The sequence below is a fragment of the Panthera pardus genome, unplaced genomic scaffold, assembly GCF_024362965.1.
Source record: "Panthera pardus isolate Hobbes unplaced genomic scaffold, ASM2436296v1 HiC_scaffold_20, whole genome shotgun sequence".
Taxonomy (NCBI): Eukaryota; Metazoa; Chordata; class Mammalia; order Carnivora; family Felidae; genus Panthera; species Panthera pardus.
The window spans coordinates 14,079,551-14,085,550 of NW_026526766.1; the positions used below are offsets into that span (position 1 = coordinate 14,079,551).

General features: G+C 55.0%; 1 protein-coding gene across 2 annotated transcripts in view; it reads right to left on the reverse strand.

The window, feature by feature from the left end:
- The window catches only part of CEMIP2 (cell migration inducing hyaluronidase 2), an 85,936-nt gene extending 81,880 nt beyond the window's left edge, over window positions 1–4,056 (reverse strand). The window contains exon 1 of one of the 2 annotated variants that reach the window (XM_053907806.1): window positions 3,940–4,056. The gene's annotated coding sequence lies outside the window, so the exon portion shown is untranslated. Of the gene's footprint in view, window positions 1–2,854; window positions 3,070–3,939 lie in introns of those variants that run through there. The other variant, XM_053907804.1, reaches the window with a different exon arrangement.
- Window positions 4,057–6,000: the final 1,944 nt, after the last annotated feature.

The following is a 6,000-nucleotide window of genomic DNA, read 5'->3' on the forward strand; positions in this document are numbered from 1 at the left end:
TCCCACGAATGTGGTATCGTGACCTGAGCCGAACTCAAGAGCTGAATGCTCAACCAACTTTTGGCTTTTCAAGCCACCCAGGCTAAAAGAACGTACCCTAAAAAGAACGTACTTTGAAAGTACCTTGCGAGAGCAAACAGCACTAACTTGTATGGAACTTTAGTATATGCACAGCAAATTAAATCAAAGTTAAACCTGAAAGAATTCAATAAAATATGATTAAACTCATTCTACAGATGAACAAAGTGTGAAGAACTGGGGGATTTGGGCAGCACCAAAGGGTTAGCAAATGTCAGAGCTTCGCTTCAGACTGAACTCTGCCTTCAAGTACTCCCATCTTTACATTTCAAAATGGTACCACTGACACCAGTGTTCTGCCCCTACTGTTTCTGTCTGAATTTTGAAAAGTTTAGTTTTCACCAAATTGCTTCCTTCCGCCCACTGCTCCCAATCTGGTCCTCCTCTGGATTCTTAAAGGATTCTATGCATAATGGTCCCCACACTTACACACTTCCTGCACCTGTTTCCTTTCCTCTCAGCCTAGGCTCTTTCCTTCCAACGCAGAGACTGGCTCATCTTTCTTTACAGATGGAAGCCACACACAGGTGATCTCGGCTCCCTTGGACTTCCCAAGCTTTAACCACTCCATCCACCTCCCTCTGCCTGCCTACTGACAAGGTGGGCACTCAGACTGTTTCCAGAGGGCCTGACACACAATGGGTGAACGAGAATTGTTAGTTGAATGCATGGTGGGTGGGTGATGCAATACTCCTCTTTTACAGCACTTTACAAGGTACACGTTTAAAACTTTACAAGGTACACGTTTACATACGGTATCCCATGTGAGTCTAAGACTGTGTATTTGATGATAATCCTCTAAATGCTCTCTTTCTGCACTGTGGTTCATCGTATCATCATTTGCAATTTCAGAACCCTGCCCAGAGGGACAGAGCTGGTAAACAGTAGCCTTTCAACTTCGGAAACGGCCCACAACTACTTTACTTTCTAGTTGGTCTTCTCACCATTCCCAAGAGAGCTTGGAAACAAGCTAGATGAGGTCTGTTGGAACAGGAATGAGGTGCTGTCCCCTGGTTTCCTGCCATGAAATCTGAGACTCCTGAAAATTTGCAGGGTACAGGTTACATCAACAAAGGAGACTTAACTCAAACAATTCCACTGTGACAAAAGAAATCTAAACAAGCAAGGGGTAAGGATATACTGATTCCACCTCCCTGTCCACACAGCCCGTGGCTTCTGTCACTGGCTGTTGAAGCAGAACAGGTAGATGATGATTCAAAATTCACTTCTAACCTTAATTTTCTGAGTCTGTAAACACACATTCATCAGATAAACCAGCTTCAGGAAGATTGAATTGAAAGCCAAAAGCAGACTTCCACCCACACAGACTCTGACCCTGCAGTGCAGGTTCACACAAAGCTGACGGGAGGAACTTTAGTGTTGAGAATACAACACCATAAGGTACTACCCAGTGTTGACTAAGCAGAAGGGCTAGTCCACTGTCTTCTCCTTTGCCCAGAAAGGCAAACCCCAAAGAGCCCTTTGAATAGCTAATCAAAGGCACACAACTAGAGCATGATGCCCAGACCAATTTTGAAAATAGCAAGCTTCCTTCAAGGGTCAAAGATTAATAGCTCCATTTTTGCCAAACCAAAGAACCATAAGGCTAACTACATGCGCTTCTAACACACCCGTTTCCAACAGGTATGTCTGGCTGCCCTGAGGCTTGAGGCCTCCCTCAGCTCAGGTGAAACTTCCTTCCATCCCATTTCCTCTAAATTCTTATTTTGCTCCTGAAAACATCTGCACACCCTGCAATTATGCAACAGGGCATCGCATGGTTGAAATGAAACCAGGAGAGTGGACACAAGCCGGTGAGTGGCTTCTGTGTGGAATGAAAGTTCTTAAAATTATTAAGCACTCCATCCTTAACCCCAACTCCTGATGAAAGGAGACATATATCAAAGTCTGTTTTCCTAACCTTACCCAGAGAATTTAAGTTGAGTGGTTTCTGCTCAACAGCGAGGTCTGGAGACAACCCTCAGCAGAGAGCATCCAGGGACATCAGGACCTCGGTTTTATTGCAAAGGATGTAGAAACTGGCACTAACTACTGAATTCTGGGATCCTCACAGAGCGGGACCCCCCTCCTTTGCCAAGACCTCGCAACTCTGCAGAGGAAAGCTGGGCGTGGGGTCCAGGGCTTAGGCTATATTCCCCAGCTGTAAAGAAAGCTGCAAGCGATTTTTAAAGCCTCCCCTGACTTGAACACAAAGCGGGGTAAGGGGTGTGGGGTGCACCAACCCAGGGGAACAGTAAAGAGACAAAGGTCACCCCAAACGCGTCCGCGCGCGCGCTGAAGCCCAGACTCTGCAATGCACATTCTATCAACCTTTCATAGTGGTCAGCTTCCCGTGGGGTTTATCCCCCACCCCCACCCCCACTCCCACCCTCTCCGGAAAGTTTGCGGCTGTTCACACCGACTTTCAAAGGTCCATTGTTTCCTCCCCCGTAAACGTAATGAAAAGAGAGACGGAAAGAAAGAAAATCTAGACGTGGTTCCCAGACCCTTTCTTACGGAGAGGATTTACTCCGGGGGAGTCCGGTTACTCCCGAACCCGAGAGGAGGGAGACCGGGAGAGGCGGTGCGAGGGGGGAGGGCGGGAGGGTGCTTCAGGGGGCGGGAGGATGTTTTCCATTTCGGCAGCAGCAGATGCCTAAATGCCAGGCCGCCGGGAGCCGCGGTGGTGCGCGGGGCCGCCGTCGGCGACCTCGCGGTGGCCCCAGCAGGCAGCTGGGGAGGCGGGGCGGGGGGCGGGGGACCCTTTGCTTCTTACCTTCCCCTCCCCCGCTTAGCGTCGGCTACTTCAGGTGCCTACACCGCGGTCCAAAGAGACGGAGCCGAGCTCCTAGCGTCCCCGGGTCCGGATCTTCCCTCCATGGCCAGAGAGCCCGGGTAGCCCCGCGCCCGCGCCCGCCGCCGCCGCCACCGCTGCTTTTATGCAACTGGCAGCCGCAGCCTCAGCCTGGAGGTGAAACACTCTCCTCCCGGGAATGACGCGCACTTCCCTCCGCCTCCGCCTCCTCCTCCTCCAGCCCCGACACTCGGGGGCAGGGGCCTCGGCTCGCTCGCTCGCTCCCGGAGCAGCCGCTCGGCTTTCTCCGCTCCTTCTCCGCGGGGAGGAAGAGAAGCTCGGCCCTGGCGGCGCGGGCCGGAGCGTCCCCGCGACGACGGGAGGAGGCGGCAGCGCGGGGCAGAGCGGGGTCCCGGGAGTCGCGCTTGTCCCTGGTCGGCGGGCGCCGCGGCTCGCGAGGGTCGCGCTCAGCCTCCGCCGGCCAGACAAGCCGCCCGGCTCTGCTGGGCCGAGGGCTGCGGATTGGGCGGGCGGGCGGACGGGACGCAGGAGGCGGGGGCAGAGGAGGGGCCTGCGGCCGGAGGAGGCGGTGGCCGCGCTGGGCTCCTCCCGCCGCCCGGCTCCGCGGGAGCTCGGGACCCGGCGCTGAGCGCGTCCGGACGCGGCTGCAAGCTCCTGCTGGGCTCGGCGGACCCTGAGCCGGCGCCCCCGCCACCTCGCGGCTGAGCCCGACCGCGAGCCCCTCTCACCCGCGGCTGGACCTGACAATGGGCTCCCATCACCCCCCCCCCCCCCACCCCGCCCCCGGCGGAACCTGCTCGCGCATCTGGTCCTGGCCGAGCCTGACACTGCGCCCCCATCACTCCGCGGCTAAGCTGGACACTGCACCCCCATCGCCTCCCGGCTGAGCCCTGGCTGCGCCCCAACACCCCTCGGCTGAGCTGGACTCCGAGCGCCCTCATCGCTCCCGGCTGAGCCACACTCGGAACCTCATCATCCCCAAAGGGACTTCCAGAACTCCCGAAAAATTTCTGCGCGTTCCGCCGGCGCAGCGCGGCCGCCCCCACCTGGCCAGCCACGCGCGCCGGGTTCTTAGCCCTTTCCGAAGACACCGCCCGCTCTCTGTCTCAGGACAGCTCCTCGGGCAGCTCGGAGCGGCCGGGGCAACCGGCTCTCCAGCCAGAATAAATAGAACGACGTCTCCCCACGCCCCCTGCCCGCGCCACTCTGGAGTGGCTGCGGCTTGCGGGAGTGGCGCTCTACAAGCCACTCCCCCGCCCACCCCAACGCCCCTGGACCTCTCTATGTATGGACTCCTGCTCCGGAGCTGGAGGAGCTCCAGCTGCCACCTCCCCGCCCCTCGCTGGAGCTGCTCCCACCGAGCACAAGTCTGGTCTCCGGGGGAGGGCGCCTCCGGGGCTTGGTCAGTCAGACCCACGAGGTCCCCAGCTGGTGACAGCAGTGGCCCTCCCCAATCCAGGCAGTCGTCATCCTCTGTTTAATTCGGAACTGGCGGTTGTCCCGACGGGGAACTCTTTCAGCGAGTCCCGGACAGATAGGGGTGTTCGGATTTCAGGGTTGCCCTTCCCCGCCGCCCCCCACCCCCCGCCCCGCCGTTTTAATGACACCTCAGTCATGTAACCATGATACACCCAGCGGGCGGGAAAGGGAATTTCCCCATTTCCATGAGTTAGGTTCAGGAATTTGTAGAAATCAAAGTTTCCAAATTTCGCTGATAACATTCTCCTGCGGCACTTTGAAAAATTAGGATTGCCAAACTTGCCGCCACCTACTGAATCAGAGGTGCCTGGAAGACTCGAGTTTGAGAAACAGCGCTACAGAGCATCCGCAAATGACTTCAGACTTTGGGGGACGCGGGGGCGCCTGGATGGCTCAGTCGGTTAAGTGTCCGACTTCAGCTCAGGTCACCATCTCACGGTTCGTGAGTTCGCCCCCCACCCCCCCCCTAGCGTCAGGCTCTGTGCTGACAGTGTAGACCCTAGAGCCTGCTTCGGATTCTGTCTCCGGCTCTCTCTGCCCCTCCCCCGCTTGTGCTCTGTCTCTCTGTCTCTAAAATAAATAAAGATTAATTAAAACTTTGGAAGGATGCCTCCAAAACAGCAACACGGTCCAATCCAACACGGTCCAGTGCTAAGATCTTAATGAAACTACCCAACTTTGGATGCCACTGTTCCTTCTGGGAGAGGGAGGAAGGTTCTTGAAATAAGGCAGATGATTTTGAGTGACAAACTGGAAGGGAGGAAGGGCTGTTTTCGTGATCAAAGGTGAAATGTTTGGGACTATGCCTTATGAAGACAGGATAGGAAATGTGTCACCCTGTGCTGTAAACTGAAAAATACCCCCCTCCCCCCACTCAGAGATTTCAGACCCTAATCACCAGAACCTGGAAGTGTTCCTTTATATGGAAACAGGGTCTCTGCAGATGGGATTAAATTAAAGATCTTGAGTCGGGGGGTTATCCTGGGTTCTCAGGGTGAGCCCTCAGTGCAATCACATGTACCCTTATGAAAGGAAGGCAGACAGGAGATGATGTGAGCATGTAAGCAGATGCAACCACAGTCAAGGAGCACCAGCAGCCACCAGAAGCAGAAAGAGGCAAGGAAGGGTTCTCCCCTGGAGCCTCCTCGGGGAAGGGAGTCTTGCCCACTCCTTGATTTCAGACTTCCAGCCTCCAGGAGCATGAGAGAATAAATTTCTGTTGTTTTAGGCCACCGAGTGTGTGGTAATGTGTTATAGGAGCCACAGGAAACAAATGTATCCTACCACCTGCACAGGGCCAACTTTATATTATAATGCCCATTTTCTGGGGCGCCTGGGTGGCTCAGTCGGTTAAGCGTCTGACTCTGCTCAGGTCATGATCTCACAGTTCCTGAGTTTGAGCCCCACACTGGGCTCTGTGCTGACAGCTCAGAGCCTGGAGCCTGCTTCAGTTTCTGTGTCTCCCTCTCTCCCTGCCCCTGCCCCCCTCTCGCTCTGTCTCCATCTCAGAAATAAACATTAAAAAAAAAATTTTTTTTTAATGCCCATTCTCTGAATGTTTAAGTGCCAGGCGCTTTGCTTGCAGTCTGAATATGTTACTCAATTTAATCCTCTCCCAAATTGTTATT